The following is an 18,866-nucleotide window of genomic DNA, read 5'->3' as shown; positions in this document are numbered from 1 at the left end:
GAACATATTCGGGCGGCCGAAACAATAACCAACACAATGCGATCTCATTGAAAATCTGTAGCACGATGAGTCGTGAAAAGCGGTCGGGCGGCTGTATAGCTGTTGATAAATGGAAAGCAGAGTTCAGCCAGACAAAAGGATTTGTCCAGGTGCACCAACCGTTCGAGATCGGTGCACACTTTTGACCGAAAGACATGCCCACACACACACACACCCTAGCTGTGTACTAGACTTTCAACGGGACGTGGAAAATGGACGGCACACAAACAAGAAAAAATACACACACTCACACACACATACATCCACATTTGAAATGATCTAAATGCTTCCGTTAGATGCTTCCCGGTCCCCCCCGTATTGAAGCGGGAACCCGACGGAATATCTTAACGGATCTCGTTCAATATTTTCACTCGACGCTAGCAAACAATACACCAGGCAGTCCAGCACAATGCAGTCCGAACATTTCCATCCACAATAGGTGCACACGAGCGATGGACTAACGACAAGGCAATCGAAAAGAAGTCATCAACTGGAATGCTTGTGCCGTGGAAACTTTAAAAGTTTAGCTAGGAAGGTTTTCAAAAATCGATTTAATTGAACACTGGAAGAGATGATACAAACTTGATTCGGTATCTACATCATATAAAGGTCAGAAGTATGGGTACAGTACTGCGAATTTTGCATCCTAATCAAAGCTGCGATCAACCTCATGTCAGCTTCAGGTTTTTATCCCACGTTTACTTAATTACAGGAAACCAAATTAAATTATTCCTGGAAAAAAGTTTCCGGTAAAACCGTCTCCACCTGACGATTAGCGAGTGTTGTGTGGTTGAACATTTTCCACAATATCCTCTATCAATGGACACTTCGCATGAAGTTTGGTTGTGAAATATGTCAAAAGTTGAACTTTCAAACTTTGTAATGACGTGTGGCGATGAAAGAGTTGAGGCATAGCCTACTGGAAAAGAGGCCGAGAGCGGCTCCAAATTACTCCGAGCTACTTCGATTGCAAAGGACTACCACGGATTATTCCGAAGTACACCGAACATCAGGGTCAGCCCAACACAGTGGAGGATCAATCGCGTTGGAGGCCCAGGGTGGAATTATAGTTGGGGCCTCTAATTTTAAAAACGATGCAGGAGGGAAGGGGGATATTGAGGGGACTTGAAATGAGACAAGGCGAAAAGCTCAGTAAGAAGGGGCCTACCGTTTGATCCACCGCTGGCCCAACACTCCATGTTACTTTGAATCTGTCCAACAGCAAAAGGCGCTCATTTGAAAGGTTTTCCAGAAGATTTCCACCGGTTTATTCTGCAGTTTTAAAACTCCTCATTTTTAATTTTCCCACAGTTTTCCATGAATTTTCCAAACAGGTTCTATAATTTTGTCCGTTAAATTTAACACTATTTACATAAATTGCTTATGGTTTTAAAGTAACTTTCGAAAGATATTCTTGCAAATTCTTCTGCAGCTTCTCATAAGTTATGTGTTTTTTCAGTAGTTCTGGGAAGCATTAGAATTTTTGAGAATTCTGAGGGGATTCTAAGGGGACTTCAAACAATTTTCAAGCGTCTTGTCATTTTATACCTTCCGATTCGTCTTAAAATAAAGTCGTTAAATTACTCCCTCCTTCGACAATAACTACGCAATTTAGGATAAAGTTAAAAATATTCTGCATTTAAACTTTACTTAAATTGAAAAAATCCCTCCAACCATTCGTTACATCAAACATTTCGTTAAAGACAGCATGTAATGTACATCGTTCCCACGCTAAAGGTCGTTTCTGCTCGGCCGGATCGGGTACCATCGACATATTTCCAATGTCATACAAACATTTCCACAACATAAACACATACACAAAAACCAACTCCACGTTCAGCATCATCTGCGAAACAACCTGCAAAACATATCTTCATAAAACAAGACAAATCGTCTGGTCTGGGAAGATCACGAACGAACGAATTCCCTTGCATTCGGGGAGGGGCAAAGGCAAGGGGGATGGGAAACATCAAGAGATTCTTTAACTTGTAAACAATCCCCAGTACGTGCCGTGGATGCTAATGTGAAACTGTTGGTGCCGTACGTACAAGGGAACCCCAGCGTCTCAGACGGGCGATGACTTTCATCCGTTTTTGTTTTTTTTTGGGAGAGATAATTTTTCATCGGCTTCCTTACTACGGGTACGACAACCAGAAAGAAAAAAAAACTCCAACTGACTCTCCGACTCAACCACTTGAGGAACGCATTTTCCAAATACCGTGAATGGTTTTGGTTTGGTGTCTTAAAAAACCAAACCCCGTACCAGACGACGATGGCGACAGCAATACTGGCGTGCTTGCCGTCACGTAAGATAATTCGGCGCAATTTTCGGCGCTAGCGAAAACGGCGGAAAAGCTTTCCCTAACGGGCGCAAATGGGTGGCGTTATGTTTTGGAAGAGGCTTTTCGAGGGCTTTTTTGATGAAGTGCTGTTTGTGCCCGCGCTGAAGAGAAGCACATTTTACAAGCGATAATCCGATAATTTAGAGCAGTAAAGAAAATGCTGTAAGAATACAGGAGATACATTAAAGATATTTTAAAACGAAGCGATGTATTTGATTTTAAAACATGTTTTAAATAAATTAAATTAAATATGAAATGTAAATGTAATCAATCACTAATTTAAATCGTTCTCGATCATGAAGCGTATTTAATGGTAAATAATTCAAACCTCACACAGGGAAAGGCTTGTGATTAAATTTCACTTAACATCAGCCTTTCTTTTTTCAATTTCCTCCCATGCTAGCAAAGCATTTCAATTCCCAACAGGGCGCGGGACTATAAATTTTAAATCAAAACCCCATCGGTTTTTCGGTTGGTCCACAAAACCGACAGAGGAATGTTACAAAACTTCCACCGATTAATCGTAAATCAATCAAACAAATCCGGATTGTGGTGGTGAAAGCCCGGCAATCCTTTCCCTAACCGTGTTTGTGTGTATGTTTGTTTGTGTTTCTGCTTCTTTCTACCCGTCTTCCTAACCAGCGCTACATTCGAGATTCCGCCGGAAGGTTTCATCGGTCCTTTTCGTGTGGTTTTAATCACTCGGAAGAACCAAACGGTACGATTTTTAAGGCACGAACACCGGTGCAAGCGATCACAAACGCTGGTGAAGGTTGTATGTTTTTCTTTTTTGCTGTTCACTATCGTAGTAATACGTAGTGGGACAATGTCATGATATCCGGCTAAGCCTTGGGGGTATTTTTTTTAAATTATTCCACCGGCTTGAACAAAGCGTGACAGGTACAAGGAAAAGCTTCGATAAATCTTTGCAGATTAAGGATGTTAACTTCGTACCAAGGGTTAAAAAATGCATCCTTCTTTTAAGCATGAAGATATGTTATACAAGACTAACGTATAAAATTTATGTGAAAGTTTTAGAATATTTTAGATATCTTTACCAAATGCAATAATACTACCTTGCTAGTGAATATGTGAAAAGATTGATGTTGTCAAATATTTTGGAAAAGTTAATAAATCATTGCAATTTACTGCTGTAAAAAGTAAAGATAACTTAACATCATTGAATAATGAACTTAACGAAATTGTGAATGGTATCCAGCAATTTTTTTGTTTCAGATTCGATATCTTTCAACTAAAACATTCTTATATAAGTATTTGTTGTAATGATTCAAACAACGAACGATAATGTAATATATGTAATATACCTTCAGAAGGCAATATACCAATGTATTGTGAAGAAGACAAACTCAGCTATGAATAATAGCTCTTAAATGGTTGTTTTAGGAGTATATATACTCAAAAGCTCGAAAAGAGTCAGCTTTGAGATTTTTTAAGCAAAAAACTAATAAAAGTATGTTAAAGATAGTGTTTTCTTTTAAAATCTTAAACGTTTAGGAATACTTAAATGTGCTTACTTTTGATAAACTTAAATATTGACGTTTTTACAGTGTTTGCTCAAAATACCTGAGTTTGCGGTACCCACAAGAGTTTCGTAACTGTTGGAACTTGATACTTTTAGCTTTTCTTCAAAAACTAACACTATTTACGGGTCATTTCGATAGGAAGATCCTTGGATTCTACGTTTGAGTTAGTTTTTTATCTATTAAAATGCCCCATCGAAGTTTAATTATTCTTAAAGATATTAAATATCTTAAGAATACCCTTTCTTTCTCTTCAAGCTGGTTGAAAAAAAACTCTATCTCAATTTTGCATATGTTTTTTTTATCATTTCCAATATATTATTGTATACATTTTAGTATTGTGCTGTTAGAATAAATTCATAAAAAGAAGAAATATTTTAAATTGCTTGTAATAAATCAGACCACGAGGTGATCAATAAATTGTGAATGTATTAGGGACCTATATCAACTGTATAATCTGTAATAGACTTAATATTATTCAGTTCTATTTCAATTCTTGTTCTACTCCATTCCTCAACCATACATTCTACTCAGAACACCCAAAATCAAAACCTTCTGACTGTACCATCTGACCCCTTTTTCATCAATGCCCCATCTGACCCCTTTTATTGAACCGCTTATCATCATCGGCTTTCCTGCCAGTGCGTACTATCATAAACTAGGCAAAACTAATTAAACTCTGCTTGAATCATGGGTCCACTCTTAATCCCCAGTCGATCACTTCACGCAACCGAGAATGCCAAAGTCAAGTACCGACGAACGAACACCATTAAGAACACACGCCGCCTGATCTACGGTAACGGTGCAGTAAACGGTCGCAGCATACAGGGTGTACAATTACACATCACCGCACATATAATCTCTTTTCCAATCATGTTCACCGTACACATGGGATCCACATACAGTCGCCGTTGGCCCTTCGAATACGTGTACAACCCTCCCGATGCCACCCGCATCCAACACACCGTTTCCATTTAACATTGATTATCATATCTGTCCACGACCAACTCGTCCATTGCCCGACTTATCATTTCTGCCCTTGTGCCACCTTTACGACGGAACTCCATCAAAACGCTCGCGCCACTCGCCCGACGCGTGGGCAATGTGTGCATGCAAAACGGCCGGTCCCCGGTACTGGGTATCGAGCGTGTCTAGGAAGAAAAGTGAGATTTAATAATAAATTGATTAGTTCTTCAGTTCATCTCGAGCGAATGATCCTGGCAAATGGCCAATGGATGATGATTCCCGTGGCACCTGAGAAAAGCCGCTCGTTGCCGTTGCACGCCGGCGTGTGGGGGGGGGGGGGGGAACATCGAATCGGCAATACACTTTCTACGCCAATCCACCGGAAGATCGTTACGATATTTCTAGCCCCGAAGCACGTCCCTTGCATCACGCGCATCGAGACGAAAGGAAAATAAAGTCTTCAAGATTTTGCCGTACCAGGCCAAACCTAGCACGGTAACACGTAAGAAGATTATCGCATCTGGTACGGGACCCGTATCCTGTTGGACGCAGAGAACCACACTGCACTGTATCGGTTGCCGGGCTTCACTACTGACCAAGATGCTTCGGTGATTTTGCTTCCGACCGACCGCCTTCAGGCACATCCGGTGCAGAAGTTGCAAGAATATAAACTTCGCACATAAGGCTAACGAAGCAGCGAGGACGGTGTTCCGGGGCGTGCTGCTCGGGGGATGCACCAGAAGTGGGTTTGCAATATTATGCACGGGCTGCAAGGATCCAATCGGTGATGAAGCGGATCCACACTAAGCGAAGTGGAATAAACGTCGTATCGATATGCTGAACCCCATTCCACCGATCACCGATGACAGATTGATCATCCACATCAGCCAAGCAGATTTGTGTCGGTGGCAGGACATTTTTCACATACCTTCGAAGAGTTACATGCAAATCACTTGGCAGTTGTTTGCGTATCAAATCCGTTCTCTAGTGTTTACTTGTAATGGCCAATTTGACGTATAGTGGTGTGCGTCCTTAAGCCTTGAAGATATTTTACTTTCATCTGTGTCCATTGGAGCAAGACGTGTAGCGATATATTTCGTTCAAATTACCCCGAAACAGTAGGTGAAGTTTTGGGTGAAAATTGAAGGATTTTTTAAGCAGAGTTAGGGTTAGTTAGAGGACAATTTTTAATGACAGTTTAGAGTTATATTTTTCGATTCCAAAAAGACTTTAAATACACTAGAACGACCAAGCGTTGTTTATTGATGTTTAATTTTTAAACCATTTCGAAGACCCGCAATTTTCTGTATTATTTATGGAGTTCATAATATTGAGTAGATATGTTAAACACATACATCTACTACGGCAGAATTGATCATTCTCATTAATTTATTTCTAGTGTTGTATAGTTGTTTTTTAAGAAAATTACTTAAACGTTCTCTTTCAACCATTTTTATTCATGCAGATGGTACTATCATTAGTGTTGGATCGTGAGCGAAGGAGCTACCTCAATCGCTCAGTTCAACTAACTGAGCGAGCTCAGTGCTTTCACAGCAGAAAAATAAGTAGCTCAAAGCTCAAATGAACGGTTGAGCGCGTAGAACGGTTGAGTGATAGACTTTCATGCGTATTTCTTCTCTAGTGTTCGATTAGTTTGTTCACAGTACTCGCACTTCACATACTCTACTCTTTGTTTAGTACTCGCCTCGTCAATCGTCCGAATACATTTGCGGTTCTTTTGCGCTACATTTCTGTTATTAGTTATTAAAGTTTACAACAAATAAGTCTTCACAAACTCTTGAAGTGTAAAATATACCTGAAAACATTAAAAAACAAGGATCGATACCAGCAGCAAACTGCGCCAGAAAATTCAAATTTTCAAAAAAAACATTAAAAACAGTAAAAGAAATATTTTTGAAAAATTCTAACGAATTTTTCATTCATTGAAAACGAAAACGAGTTGGAAATAAAGGTTAAAAATGCCATAAAATACTACTTAACATCGAACCTGATTAATACATAAAACGTCAAATTGATCAGCTTAATATAGTAATAAACGAAACAGTAAAAGTCATCGTAAAGTGTGTCTAGGGACCGTAACATATTCATTATCTTTAACAAAAACAAATACATGTCACTTAATCTATAGTTTCCGATCCTCGATCGCAGAAAAAAACCCACTCGCTCTCAGTATTTACCGAAAGCAGTAAATTAAATTTATCTTTCGGAAATTCCTCCTCATAGGAAAACTCCGAACTCCAAATGATTGGCAAAAGACTGCAGAAACCACCACCGAAACCAACAGCGAACGGAAATGAGCCCATAAAAGCATAAACGACGTACATACACCAACAACTTTCACCATCAGACGGATCGGATTTTCTGAGGTTTGCGTGACTGTGAGAATCCCGAACCGGAGCACCGGACCGGCACATGTGTCACCGAATTTTTTTCCGACTTGGAAGAATGGGAAAAATTCGAGTACAATTTTCCCACTTCCTTACGCCCGAGAAAACCCAAACCGGAACGGTCGCCAAGCGAGTGAGCCGTGGATGGTCACGGGTTATATTTCCGTTAAAGTTTGCGCAACAAAATAATGAAGTTTTTCGCAACAGATTGTTTCAATCACTTTCTGCGCAACGAAAAGGGTTTGTTGAAATTTGAAATACATTTGGCACCCTATCGATCGGCGTTTGATGATGAGATGGTGATAACGGGATGCTGTTGGGATACAGTTTATTGCTAACAGAGCGTATTTTATTTTTAAAATTTTTAAAGTAATGAGACGTTTCTAAGCGATGGGACAACATTTGGTTTTCTTTTCCTCAAACTATCGACACCTTCGTGACGTCTCCCGGTCCCGATTTTACTGCTGCCAAACTCATTAAACTTGAAAGAATTTAATAAACGACAGAAACTTATTTAATACAACTCATACTCGTATTAAAATCGCACTTAAATAACTTCCAATTTCAAAGACATTCGCCCGCCCCCTAGTAGAAAGTATTTAAACATTCGTCAAAAAAAAAAAAGGCTCGTGTTACCAAGCACACGCAAAGCACGGCACCTGCTGGAAAGTTTTTTTGCCCCACCGCACCAGTTCCCCTACAGGGGGCCCCTCCCCATGATCCGGCCCCTGCCGTACGTTAGCACCTTCACCTTTCATTTAGCATAAATCCCCAAGCTTGCTTGCTTTTAAATGTCACGAAGCGTGAAATTAATTGCTATGGCGCACTGGTTTCTTTCATGGTCGGCTTTCGGTGCCGTATAAAATCCTTTTCCTTCCCGGGGTTTTTTTTGTCCCAACTCCCCGGCTCCATTTCCCGTTCCATCCTGCCTTATTTGCCACTTTCTTATCGGCTTCCATTGGAGCTCTTTTCATCACCGGTTCGGTGTGTGTCTCGGTGTCATTGCAAATCGTTCCGAGTCTCTTTTGCCAGCTTGCCAACGCGTGTGCTGCTCGGGCACTAGCTTTTGTCGCCCGAGTTTGTATTTTTGTTGCCAATATATTGGCTTACCGAAAAAGAAACGAACGGAAACGAACTTCTTGGACGGTGAACGTTGACCGTCTGGCAGGGGACGAACATGGACCGGGACAAATAAAAACGGTTGCACTGCGGTAGGGCAGATTGAAGATAAACACACACACACACACACACACACACACACACACACACACACACACACACACACACACACACACACACACACACACACACACACACACACACACACACACACACACACACACACACACACACACACACACACACACACACACACACACACACACACACACACACACACACACACACACACACACACACACACACACACACACACACACACACACACACACACACACACACACACACACACACACACACACACACACACACACACACACACACACACACACACACACACACACACACACACACACACACACACACACACACACACACACACACACACACACACACACACACACACACACACACACACACACACACACACACACACACACACACACACACACACACACACACACACACACACACACACACACACACACACACACACACACACACACACACACACACACACACACACACACACACACACACACACACACACACACACACACACACACACAAACACACACACACACACACACACACACACACACACACACACACACACACACACACACACACACACACACACACACACACACACACACACACACACACACACACACACACACACACACACACACACACACACACACACACACACACACACACACACACACACACACACACACACACACACACACACACACACACACACACACACACACACACACACACACACACACACACACACACACACACACACACACACACACACACACACACACACACACACACACACACACACACACACACACACACACACACACACACACACACACACACACACACACACACACACACACACACACACACACACACACACACACACACACACACACAAGGAACAGCCCAACCGGACAATGTTCCCAGATACGGAATGAATTTAATATCCATTCTGTCACATACACCGTGCCGTACTTCCGTTTGCTGAGTTTAAGACAAATCTTCATCCACTACCACCAGCTGCGATGTCCGGTGCCGTAAACCTTCGATACATACCGATCGCTTTTACACCGACGACGGGCGACACCGACGCAACAAAACTTTTTGTTCTCTCTCGCAGGCTGACCTGGCAGGGGTGTTTCGGTACAGGAAAATAAATTACTCATGTGTTATCGCACTCACTTCCTGTCCTGTCCGAACAAATGCCGTTCGATTGAATGTTTGTTTTTCCGCTCGGTGGTTGGGTTTTCTTCCGCCTGTTCCACCGCCCGTCCAGTCCCGGATTGATTGGAACAATTCGCATCGCTGCTGCAAAAACCGCTGCTCGGGATCGGGATGCAATAATCTCTGGCAAATGGTGTGATCTAAGTGCAGGAAAGTGAATACCCCAGACGTTGCTGGATGGGAATGGAATGAATTAGACAAATATGAGGTGGGGGAAAGAGTAAAACTAATGTCTTCTTACAGGTGAATTAGCATTTTGATTAAACTTCTGCACAAATATCAAACGCAGCAGTATATGGATCCCATATGTAGCAATTCTGTAGAAAACTGGTGGCAGTGGAATGAAATTGACCTTAATAATGTAACGTATAATTACACTCAATCTAAAACTGAAGAAACTATTGTAGCGCTTCTTTAGGCGGACACGTGTGAACTTTAATTAATAAAGTCAACTAAAGGATAGCACGGTGATGTAGCACGTTAAGGAGCTAGTCTCTAACACAACAGGGCCAGTAGCAAATCTTATTCGGACCCGGTTCTTTCGGTAGCACGGACTGACGAAGTCTAACCTAAAAAGCCATTTATAGTACACAAATAACATTGTAGATTATCCACAGTTCTACATCAAGAAGTAGAGCATATCCGCAAAAGTGACGTGTCCCGATTGATGTCCGTAGATCATTGTGCCTTACAAAATACTTTTAGATGTAAGATCCAAGTGTAATATACAATGCAACTAATGTTAATTGCAACTCCACCGAATATAATCGGAAGTTTTAATTTCTTAGTCTATTCGCAAGTGTATCTGCAGCCTTGATTTGATGCGATCTTGTTGTTGTCAGAAAGATGCGGATGTTGTCCTCGTCCGAATGATCTCCTGTAGTCCTAGGTTTAATCCAACCAGGTCTTTCTTACTGAATGTTGCTAGAAATATTGGTACACGACCTCGTAAGGTTACATTTTTGCCTAATGGTTAATTAATAATTGTTTTACAGAATTACTCTTATGATTCGTATAGGATATAGGCACAGGGAGCTTGAAAAAACATCAAATGATCTTACACAATCGATCATCAAAGTAGATATCACAAATGTTGACATAAAACGATCCAAAGTCCTTTAAACCATACCATGAGAATTTTGTTTGATTCTCAACTGCTATCAAAGACTTAATTGAAGTAATTTAGATCTTGGACGACTAAGGATGTGGCGATGTCAAAGCCCACGTGGCATGCGCCTACGGCTAAGAAGGACTCGGAGTTTCTAATTCCCCATTGTGTCTTTCTAACCAATACTCATCTTACACGTCGGTAAACGTTGTGCGACTGTCGCTCTGTAGTGAATAAAGCATTCCCCAATGTACTAATGCACGGTTTTCTTACCAATCTGGCACTGCATCCCCTTCGTGATCCTAGCCTGCTGCAGGAGTCCTCTAAAACAATCACCGTCGAGCTCCGTCGTCTACCAATATTCAAACCTTTCGGACGATCGCGTTATCATTTCATTTCCATTTGGGTCTAAAACGTCGTCTCTAGCCATGTGGATGACCTAAAATTACCCTAAGGGCTGAGTAGGACTGTCTAGTGCCAATATGCACGGTTTATACTGGATTATTCACCTTAGTATATAAGAAACCTAATGAACATCCCAAGTGTTATACTGTACAATTCTGTAATAGTTATATTATTTATAAAAATCACTTGTTTCGAATTTGGAATCATTCCTGAGCTCTTAAAATAATGCTGAGAAATTATTAATTGGGGAATATTTCATTAACCAATTAACATGTTTTAGTGTTACATAAACACTAAATTGCACAATGCTTATGCTTGACTAACCTTTTTTATTCGTATCTCGTTCAAAGAGGTGTGTAAAAAGAAATAACCTTTTTAATTTAAACCATACGATATCTGATCGTATCATTTACCGATCGATAAAATTCGAATCGATCTAATCTTACACATGTCTAATCAGCAATAAACCAACCTTTAAGGCTAGTTTGTTGTAGAAAAAAGCTTTTTGTTATCACAAACACACGCCAACGTCGGTACTTTCCGGACAAAGCTTACACTGGCTAAATTGTTTCCGCATCAATTATTCCCTGCTCTATCATAATTTATGATCTCATGCACAACTTGTACAAGCGTTCCCCTTTGTTACGCTAGGAGACACTTTCCAGACATCCGACGAAATGAACACGACCGCCATGAAAGCCAAACAAACCGGATCAATTAGTTTCTGCAATCGTGTCCCGCTGGCTCCATTCCCGAACCGCATCGATCGGCGAGGAAACACTTAAAATTTTATTACTTCACCACCGAAAATGGCTTTATGAAACGGGTCATTAATTTAATGAGGGTGTTCTGCACTGCTCAAGCTCACCCGGATGCGGTGGTCCATCCCGCAAGAGTGTGTGTGTGTGTGTGTGTGTGTGCGTGTGGCGGTTGTTCGGTCGCCGGGTCAGGATGAAGAGGGACAAAGATCAAACTGGTGCCGGGGTTTTTCTTCGGGTGTGGCCAAGGAATCGAAATGTTTTTCTTTTTTCCACCCTCGGTAAAACACGATGAAAAGTGAAAAGTTTGCCAAAGATAGCAAGTCATAAAGCGTGCGGTACATTATGGATGTATACCACTTTGTGCGGTGTGTGGTGATGCTGCTCTCGATGTGGCCGATGATGGTGGAATTGATTTTTTTTTTTGCGATAAAATCAATAAAAACAAATTTACTTACAATTGTGTACATTTTCACAACATTGCGAAAAAAGAGAGGAAAAACTGTTCTTTCTAGCATTTTCCTCTTTCAAGCACCCAAAAGCTCTGCGTTGTCGTGCATACCCCACTGGGGATACGTCATACAATTATTAAACATATTGAAAAGGAAGAATGTAAGAAACGAACATCAATCATTTGCATTTTACGTACATTGTTCATGGTTAGAAGTCATACGAGGCCAAGAATGCTCTCAAACCGGCATGATAATGAATGCGAAGAATTTACAACTCCCTTAGTGGAACACTGTTTAGCAGCAACATTTAAACGCAAAAAGGGCACAACGAATCCCGGGTGGGAATTTTAAACAAGGCATAATGAAATACCTCGCAGACCTGAACCTGACAGAAGGTGTATTCCGCAATGGCAAATAGTTGGTTTTGTAAAGTGGTTTTTGGTGCCAGCATACCTTACTCAATACTGTCGCCGTGATGTCATGGAAAGGTTCGACACTGATTCAAGTTATTAACTTTCAATTAGTTAACCACCAGAACTGAACCCTTCCCACAACGTTACCACGACGAGGAAGAGAAACAGCTCTCTTTAATGCAGAAAATCTGTTCAATTATGTTTGGGGGTTTAAATTATGAGCCATAAACTCGGGTGTGTTTACCGTGTAAATTTACTTTAGTTTTAATGTAACATTTTACTAACACTATCAAATGGTTCAGGAATTTAAACGTTGTACTCCCATGTCCATCCACTTTGAGTACATCAGCCCTACAACTGAAGCGTTTAGACGTGTATTGATGTATCGTTCTAAAACAATCGCCAGAATGTATTTCCCGGTCTGCCATCCGATCTATTCTTTCGATAATAATTTCATGCATTATTTATGACCGTTTATAGCGGATTGGCTAACGAGCCCTGATTTTATGGTCGACTTGAGCGATGATATTTGATAGAAAGCGATAACTGATGGGATGCGAAAAATAAAATAGGTAGAAACACAAAAAGAACATCCACGCCGAGCAGCTCATTAATCATTGTGGCCGCACTGTTAGCGGATTGGGAATAATTGACAAACTAATTTTATTGACAGTCCTTTTATTTACACTTTGGGCGCTCTAGATGCTTATTCAGACGTTGGGAAATTATTGAACAATTGCATATTTAACTTTCACTAACAAATGCGTTCATGTTATCCTATCCTATTAAAGGGTAGTCGATTAATGCAAACGGCATGGAGGTTGAATTGTTTGGTAACCTTCTCATGACATGACTATCCCTTTTGGGATCTTTCAACGGTTAATAAATTTTCTGGGCGGTATTAATTCTACATGAATAGTTTAAAAAATCTATCGGAAGAATCTTTCATTTCTGACAGTGTGATCTTCGTGGCCCTACAACTCCCCAGGTCTAAGTTTGTCATTTATGACTTTCTTTGATGTCTAGTTGTTAAATTGATAAACTGATTTTTAAAAAAACATAAATGCCATCAATCTCTTACTAAGGTTTAACGAAAGAAAGTTTTAATACTTTCTATCTCATTTGTAAGAGGAAAAATAGAATTCAAGAGCTGCATTTACAAGGATATTGTGGTTTTGAAAATTACCTACAAATCATTCTCCCTAATAGTCCTAAAACCGATTTGTCGCTTTCGTATTAAAGATAATTGAAAACTATCAAAAAGCATAAGATGAAACCCTAAAACTAATGTGAATTGGAAAAAAAACCGAACCCGTTAAAATAAATGCAGCGATAGTTCCAGTGCCAGGTCTAAGAACCATCTTTATGAACCGAGGTATCATCATCGACAAACAATTTTGGATAATAATTAAGCAGTATCAGTAGCCTAAACGAGCGTATTAAATAACCCGATAAGGCATTATTCATTAACCACATTAAAAATCCGTTGACCCACAAAAGGAAAGTGCAATAAAGTTGCAATAACACGCTCCACGCGAAGACTCACTGTGCTGGCGCACCAGCCACAAAACCCAAGATGTGTCGAGATGATTGAAATTTAGAACAACATTCCTGTGTGCAACCGAACCCGTGAGACCCTAGTGGGCGAAGGTAGTGCGATGAACATAGGAAAAAAGGGAGACGAACGACGAACGATTTGCCCGCGAGTGCATGCAGAACATTATCGTACGTGGATGACACCGAGCGGTGCAAAAGACTTGCCTGCATAACCTAATTGAATTTATGCACACTTCTTCTATGCCGTACCGTCCTTCAAAGCCAAAAGCGTACCTTCCCCACTAGCAGCGCGTGTATGTGTTCACTTTCCGCTTTTACCACGCGGAAGCGCAACAAAAAAAAAGTGGTACGCATGGCACAGTGAAAGCTCCATAAATCTTGGCCACATGCACATTACTCCCTGCGCTCCCATTCCAACGCCTTGCGGTCGTTAGGATGCAAAATATGCTTAACTTGGGTCTTTTTTTTTTGGTATTTTCTTTCTTTCTCCGCTTCTTTCGCACATTCACACACAGTTTGATCCCGGGTGGCACTTCTAGCACTCGATACATGATGGGGATGGGTGTGGTATTGCGAAAGAACCGCACGGTGTCTGCTAGGTGGAAAACAAATCAACCACTATATTGAGACAGCACAGCGGACATTTTTATAATATTATAACCCCAATTCCCGTGCCGATGCTTCAGCACAAGCGATGGTATCGATAGATGTGTACCGTGGGCAAACATTGAGGCATGCGATTGCAGCCAACAAAGCCCATCGTTTGCACATCAGAAATTAATAAAATGCAAAATATGCAAATTAGACATGCTATGTAATTAAAAATTAAAAAAAAAAACATTATTTGAAACTCACCACCGCTTATATTTAGGACAGATATCCGATAAGTTTGATATTTTATTATTATTTAGTATTCTTAATAAGAAAAAAAAATAAAATACTACCGTTTTATTTGACAAACCACTATTATATTCCTTCTCCTTCGTCACACGCTCTGCTCACAAATAACGTCAAACACAGTCCACAACTACTGCCGCGTATCGCATTCTCTGCCAGTAAAGTTCAAGACTCATAGCCCTGGAGGAAATTTCCTCCAGGAAATCTTTTGAATCGTCATAGTTTTAGAATCCCAAGTAATTTTGAGCCTCTGGACTTCGTTGCTCAAATTGTTGTCCGAAGTTAGGTTTAACCGAAGATAACCGAACTCCTCTATTGCCAGACACTATCAGGGTCAGAGTATTCGACAAGCAGCTACTTTTGATTTCGTCGGAAACTACCAGGCGGGTTTTGTTGGAGGCAAATCGACCACCGACCAAATCTTTACTCTTCGGCAGATCCTCCAGAAGTGCCGAGAGCACCAGATCCCTACGCACCACCTGTTCATAGACTTCAAGGCGGCCTACGATACTATGGATCGGACAGAGCTATGGAACACCATGCAGCAGTACGGATTCCCTGGGAAGCTGGTACGGCTGTTGAGGGCCACTATGGATGGGGTGCAGTGCAAGGTGAGGGTGTCGAACATGCTGTCGGAATCGTTCGAATCTCACCGGGGTCTGAGGCAAGGTGACGGACTCTCCTGTTTGCTGTTCAACATCGCTCTGGAAGGTGTCATGCGAAGCGCGGGCTTCGACATCAGGGGCACGATTTTTACCCGATCTCTCCAATTCCTAGGCTTCGCGGATGATATCGACATCATCGGACGGACATCTGCGGCGGTGTGCGAGGCGTACACCCAACTAAAACGCGAGGCCACTAGGATTGGATTGAGGATCAATGCGACGAAGACAAAGTACCTGCTTGTCGGAGGCTCTGATCGTGATAGAACCCGACTCGGAAGCAGAGTATCAGTTGACGGCGACGATCTCGAGGTGGTAGAGGAGTTCTGCTACCTTGGCACGATCGTAACTTCGGACAACAACGTAAGCAGCGAAATCCGAAGGCGCATTGTTCAGGGAAATCGTGCATACTACGGGCTCCACAAACTCCTGCGGTCCAGAAGGCTCCAGCAACACACGAAATGCACGATATATCGCACACTGATACGTCCGGTAGTCCTCTATGGCCATGAGTCATGTACAATACGGGCGAAGGACGCCAACGCTCTCGCCATTTTCGAGCGGCGGGTGCTACGGACTATCTTTGGCGGTATTTTTGAGCAGGGAGTGTGGAGAAGGAGAATGAACCACGAGCTAGCTGAGCTGTGTGGCGGAGCTGACATCCTGACGGTGGCTAAGGCCGGAAGGATACGATGGCTGGGGCACGTGATGAGGATGCCGGACTCATGCCCCACCAGGAAGGTGCTCGCCAGTGACCCGTTCGGCACGAGGCGCAGAGGAGCGCAGCGAGTTCGTTGGCTGGATCAAGTGGAGTTAGACCTGTCGGAGATCGGATGCAGCCGGGGGTGGAGGAATGCAGCCCAGGACCGAGTTTCCTGGAAACGGATTGGTGACCTGGCCATGTCAGCACGACGTGCTCAACTATGAGCGGGCCAAGAAGAAAAAGAAGAAGAAGTACTTTGTCTTGATCCATTTTCCGATGTTAAGGGTTTCTCCTTTCAGTCGGGCGTACACTTCTCACAACGCTACAGATGTACGTATAATAATGGCGACCCGTAAAGCCAACTCTATGGAAGAAAATGGATCTTCGAACTTCGTATGACACTTCATATGATAACTTCTAGAACTTCATTGAATATCGCTTTTCCAAATTCTCGTTGTAAATCGAACGCATCATTCTTTACTGCACTTCAAACACTCTCTGTCTGTATAAATTATTATGTTTATGATAAATGATTATGATCAATTATTAAATTATTATAAATTGATAAATTGATGATAAATTGATACTTTTCCGCATTTTATAATTCTTCTGCAATTTTATGCATGATTTACTTGATATAAAATTATATTACCGTTTTCTTCTTTATGGAAAACAATTTTATGTACAGGCAGCCCCCGAGATACGCTATTACAGCGGACCGATATAACCCGTGGAAAATCCGCGTTTCTCGAATTTCCGCGTAAGTCGAATCCTGGTGCAATTTCGTTTAGACGTCAAAGTCACCGAGTCGGATTCCTTCTCTGCACTTAATTTATTCCGCAAATCAGGCGACTTTTTGAAAGAAAACATTAAAATCAAATAAAACCAAATGTTCCACATGAGAAAGGAAGGTATTTTCGACCAATTTTCACCTTTGTGCTTAGATATTGTGCTATTAACTAGCTCAGCTGTCAAATTTCCAAAAAACCGCGTGTCTCTGAATCCGCGTATCTCGGGGACTGCCTGGAGATGAATGACACCGGACGACCCGGGCTGTAAAGGTCCTTTTCGGTCGTCCACATAGACAGAAAAGGCCGAGGTAGGCCCAAACTGAGATGAAGTGATGGTGTTGAGGCGTCCGCCAGAAAGGGCGGGATAATGGATTGGCTGACGACGGCACATGACCGTGAGCGGTTTAGATGACTCCTGCAACAGGACATGACCGCGAAGCGATAACTAGTTCGATTGTATCACCTAATAGGTAAGCAAAGTAAGTTAATAGATTAATTGTGGAAAAGGGTTTGATTTATTCAGCACTTTTATTTCAGAAGAATTGTGTGCAATTTTAATCCACGTGCGATTTCATTCAAATTTAGTAATCGCTCTTGCTATAGATTTGTTTACTTGAGTATCTCGAACTCAGTTACATAAAAATACCTATATCCTCTTCGTTTTTTGAATTCCTCAATAAATTCCGAACAATCTTTCCAATCAGTGTTCATTTTACCCCTTTGCTTATACTAGCCTAAGTACATCTATCTAATAGAAGATGGAAGATGCAATCACACTTCTTAACTGGGTCAATTTATTTCCCCCACGAATGTAGCGTAGCACCGTGTGTGCAGCAAGCGGTGGTAATTCAATAAAGGATACAAATTGTGCATTATGTTGAAGCCATTTATCTCGCTACAGCAAACGCGCCTGATGAATATGCCGTTTGTTAGAATCTACTAGCTGTGCCAAGTGAATGACAAATAAACGCGTTCCAGAAGCCTTTAGCTAACAAAACCAAACTGAAGCGGAGAACATTTATCCACATAAGACACACAGGGGATTGGTTTGAAAAAAAAAATGAAACAGATTCAAAAACAGTGCGTGAAACTATTTATTTTGTGTGTGTGGTTTTTTTTTCTGCGAAAACTTGCATTTTTTTTGTTTTATTTTTGGATTTGCCGAATTCAGTTATCTTCATCGGCACTGCACACCGACGGTCGAAGTGATTGACACGTTTGAAAACAATCTCCTCGTGTCTCGCACTTTATAGAAAGGGGTTCCTTTTTTTTGGGGGAAAGCGTTATCGAATTTCCGGGCCAGTGCCCAAAGCCCTCACACGAACGCCATAAACGGTGCATACATGCCGGTGCCGGTTGCAACGATT

The sequence above is a fragment of the Anopheles moucheti genome, chromosome 3 (genome assembly GCF_943734755.1).
Source record: "Anopheles moucheti chromosome 3, idAnoMoucSN_F20_07, whole genome shotgun sequence".
Taxonomy (NCBI): Eukaryota; Metazoa; Arthropoda; class Insecta; order Diptera; family Culicidae; genus Anopheles; species Anopheles moucheti.
Note: the sequence above shows the minus strand (reverse complement) of the source record.